This window comes from Pteropus alecto, unplaced genomic scaffold (assembly GCF_000325575.1).
Source record: "Pteropus alecto unplaced genomic scaffold, ASM32557v1 scaffold81, whole genome shotgun sequence".
NCBI lineage: Eukaryota > Metazoa > Chordata > Mammalia > Chiroptera > Pteropodidae > Pteropus > Pteropus alecto.
In genome coordinates, this window is record NW_006433378.1 from 11,322,571 (window position 1) to 11,326,890 (window position 4,320).

The following is a 4,320-nucleotide window of genomic DNA, read 5'->3' on the forward strand; positions in this document are numbered from 1 at the left end:
AATTCATAGACTAAGGGGAAGAGAGGAGCGATCCATCATCGCTGGCCCATCCATCAAACTGTTGTCCCACATCGTGCAGGGAGTTTGCCTGCCACGAATTTCATCAGTGGTTGTATTTCATAAGTCGAGCCTGGTGATCAGACAGGGTCACCCTGAAACCACATCTGGAGAGTCAGGCACCACGCGGCTGCCTGTCTGTCCTAGATTGATGGCTATCTCAGCATCTGTAGGTTTGGGAATGTGTCCTATGGTGCCTCTCTCCCTGGACTCAATCTCTAATTTTTTTTTTTTTTTCCAGGTGAGTTTACCCTTGGTTGACCTCACAGATTGCAAGGGCCTTGTCATTTTATAATCCCTTATTTATTTTTATTTTTTACACCTACAGCACCTGGTCTTCCTAGGTGGTCTCCCATCCAAATACTAACCAGGCCTAGCCCTGCTTAGCTTCCGAGATCAGAGAGGATCAGGCTTGTTCAGGATAGCATGGCCGTAGACTCAATCTCTTTCTGATGGTCCCTAGGTCAGTGGACAGTAGAGAAGAAAGAAGGCTTGAAATGAAGGGTGTTAGAATCTAGTTTGGGAGAACTTTTTTCTAGTCATCAGATGTGTAAAATTATAAGAAGACCATGAAAAGACACAGAGGAAACTTAAATGCATATTGCAAGTGAAAGAAGCCAATCTGTAAAGCCTACACCCTGTATGATTTCAACTTTACGACATTCTGGAAAAGGCAAAACTATGGAGACAGGAAAAAGATCAGTGGTTGCCAGTAGTGGAGAAGAGATTGGAGGTGAATAGAGAGCACAGGGGATTTTTAGGGCAGTGAAAATACTCTGTAAGATATGATAATGATGCATACATGTTATGATATACTTTCCAAGCCTATAGAATGTACGAAGAGACTGCATGCTTTCAGAGGATGGAACCTATCACGAAGCAAAAAATGTAATTGTGGATTGTAGGTAGCAATTCCAAAAAGATTCAGAATCATTGAAATATTTCTTCTCTTCTAAACACTCCTATGTTCAAGCTTCTGACATGTCTACACTTAACATACTCCCCACCCTCCCACCCTCCATTTTTGTGAATGTTGATCATGATTCTCTTCTCTTTGAAAACACTATGTATTTTTCCTTGTTTTTTTTCTAGAAGAATAGTTTTCAGTTTTCAGTATTTTATCCCAACTAAACATAGTAGATTGTGGAAAAACATAGAATAATGTCTCGGTGTTTTCACTATGACTGTGATTGATTTGCTGTGCGACATCCCATCCTCCTAATGAATATAAAATCATTACTAAAATGTCCTCATTTAGCAAAAATACATGAATAAGGAAGGGAAGTAGTTTAATTTTAGCTTATACTTAACTTTGACTTAGTAGTTACCAGTTTTGGGTGACAGCCACAAAAAGCCAGGCAAATTCCCACGATGCCAGGCCACTGGCAAGGCAGTTTCTGGCAATAGCAAGCAATTGCAGTTTTCTTCTTAGAAAAGTCCCAAAGTATTTCACAACAAGCATTTAAGGTCAAATAGAGGTATACTCTCTTGCTCATGAGCATGCATTCTACAAACATCCTTTATGTACACTTCTTGTTTTGTGGCTTCTGTGGAGTTCACGTCTCTCCTTAATATCAGGAACTTTCTTATTCTCTTGTTCCAGTTGACAAAATCGTATTGTCGCTCATACCCAGGCCTCTACATGCCTGCCTCCTCTCCTTTTCTTAGCCTCACTGCCAGCACTAACCCATCTTGTCACTCCTCTCTTCTTGATGCCAGAGCAGAGGAGAGTTTCATAACTCTGGGATTATGGGCATACTTGATACAGTCCAAACTGAAACTCTGTGTTTAGGAATTCACCTGGTAGGATTTTTCTAGGAAGGGTTGAGGAGATTTTGCCCTCAGCTCAGAACCAAATCATCACATAATAATGGTTGTGTGGAAAGTATGTTAAACAACTGATTTGAGGTTGGGGGATAGTGATTTGGGAAAAATTGGAATTGCTGGGCTTCCAGCACTCTTTATATTCATATACTATTCATATTAGTAACAAAATGAACTGTGATTTTAAGAAATGTATCACTTCTGAAACAATCAAAATAGACTATTATCGTAGGCATAGTATAACAATCAAGTCAAAGATGAACAAGACTCAGTTGATTGATCTCTGAGAGTGGCCTTCATCCCATATTTACAAAATGTTGTAATTCTAAAATTTTTCCAGAAGAAAACAATATGAAATCAAGATAACTGGGAATAATTTGGAGTTCGATTTTTCTTTTTCACTACTGCCATCTCTAAAACTTAACATCTATTTAGAAAGCATATTTAGAAGTATTTGGTATTTTATGTTAGGTAATTTATGTTTTTTAAAAAAATTATTCCTAAAGGAAATATCTGCTGAGCCTTAATCACTGTGCCCTATGGGGATTTAGTGAGAAATAAATGGGCGAGGAAGGAAAGAAGTGCTTGCATTGGCAAAACCGAACGTACAGGTGTTTAGAAAGGTCTCGTGGCTGCAGGAATGAAGATGGATTTCATTAATTAAATGGCAAACCCAGAGTGGAAATCACACAGGAAATAAACCTTTAGAGGAGGTAAACAGGCAGCAGCTTCTTACCTAAGAATTAAGAGATCAAGTGGCCAAAACCAGTCTATCACATAACCGTATAATCACATGGATATTTTCCTTGATAAAAGAAAAACAGGTGATTTGAGAACTAAAAATGGGGGAACAGAGTGGGGCAAGTAAGCTAGATCGAGGAAGGGCTTTTATTCTGCAGCCCAAATCTTCCTATTGATGCTTCGTCCTTTTTAATAGATGATGAGGATTCACTTTTCTCCTATGTATGACTTACGTCTTATTCTATTCTACTTTTACACTCTAAATGTCTTGCCTTTCTAAAAGCAGCTTTACAGAAAGATACCTTCAAAAATATCAGGGGAATTTTGAGCAACAAGAAGATGGGACAAACTGAGAAGAACCAAGACAAACTTCAAGCCTGAAGAACTGAGAGTGTAGAAAAGAAATTGTATCTTAGTGTAGAAACGTTTATCTGTTGGGGAGAAGAAGGTGGGGAAGGGCACTCTGCTTCCAAAAAGGAAAATTGAAGTCAAAATATCATACCAAAATGGAAGGCAAGGATCAGAGACCAGGAAACTAGGTCTGGTTTTAATGTCCAAAGATTCAGGTCCATATCAAGAGACGCACAAAGAGAAAGATCAAGAACATTAACCAGAATTCCACATCAAAAGAACTCAATTGAAATCATTAAGTACACAAAAAACTGCTCCAGGAACTCTGCCGGGTGTATGGTACAAAAGGCACAGTCAGAGACATAAGTCAGGTTTCATGAGTGTCTAGGGGCTTCAGTGGCAGGAGGGACAAAGAGGGTGAGATATGGGTAGGCAAAAGCAGGCAGCACTACAAATAGGTTTCTAATACTTAAATGAGTCTTCTAGATACTACACAAAAACCTGGCCTTAAATAAGGTAAAATTGGGTTTATCCGACAATGTTACAGAGAAGTATCCTGATAAAAGGAGGGGACTGGAGACAGGAAACTGAACAAATGGTGTTGACAATATCAGACTGTGTGTGGGAAGGAACTTGTCTTAGTCGTCTCTGGGTCGTTAGGACCTAGAGCTTGGAAATGAGTTGTGGCCCAGTAATATGTTGACTCTTCTTTATGGGATCCTTTAAAAGTCTTCCACGGTGACCTGCAGGGAGCAGAAACATTTGAATAAATTAAAACAGATTCTAGGTACAATGAAGTTGTAGAGTATCAAGGTGGAAGCTGAGATAGATGCTAAATTCAGCCTATAGACTTATGATTGTTTTTTGTCTTAATCAGCTTAGACTTTGAAATATCATTGCGTGTACATTCCCTTGGAAGAGAGCTACACTCTTCAGTTTTCTGGTGTCACAAACATTGCTTATTCTATGGTACAATTATTTTACCAGCCTCATACCAGAAGGCATTTGAGTTTGACCTTTTCCCACTACATGGGAAACAAAAAACCACTGTCAGCTGAGAGAGCTGATGTGAGTGAGCTGATATAGGAAACAAAGTTTCAGAAGTTTACATGAGATGTTTTCAGATTTGCATTGCCACCTCAAAACTAGGGCAGATGCCTGCATCCTCTTATTTGTTAATTAGTGGCTCCAGTATCCAGTTGCCCTATGAATAGGAAGTCTAGAACCTGCATTGTAAGGACCTGTCCAACTGTTTAAGGACTCCAGACAGATCAGTCATGTTTGTAAACACCAGCCTTTCCAAACACCGTCAGAGTCTGATGATGCAGTTGGTTGACAAATTTCTCT

General features: G+C 39.3%; 1 pseudogene; it reads right to left on the reverse strand.

Annotated features, from left to right (window-relative positions):
• Positions 1-376: 376 nt before the first annotated feature.
• LOC112476931 lies at positions 377-495 on the reverse strand (annotated as a pseudogene).
• Positions 496-4,320: the final 3,825 nt, after the last annotated feature.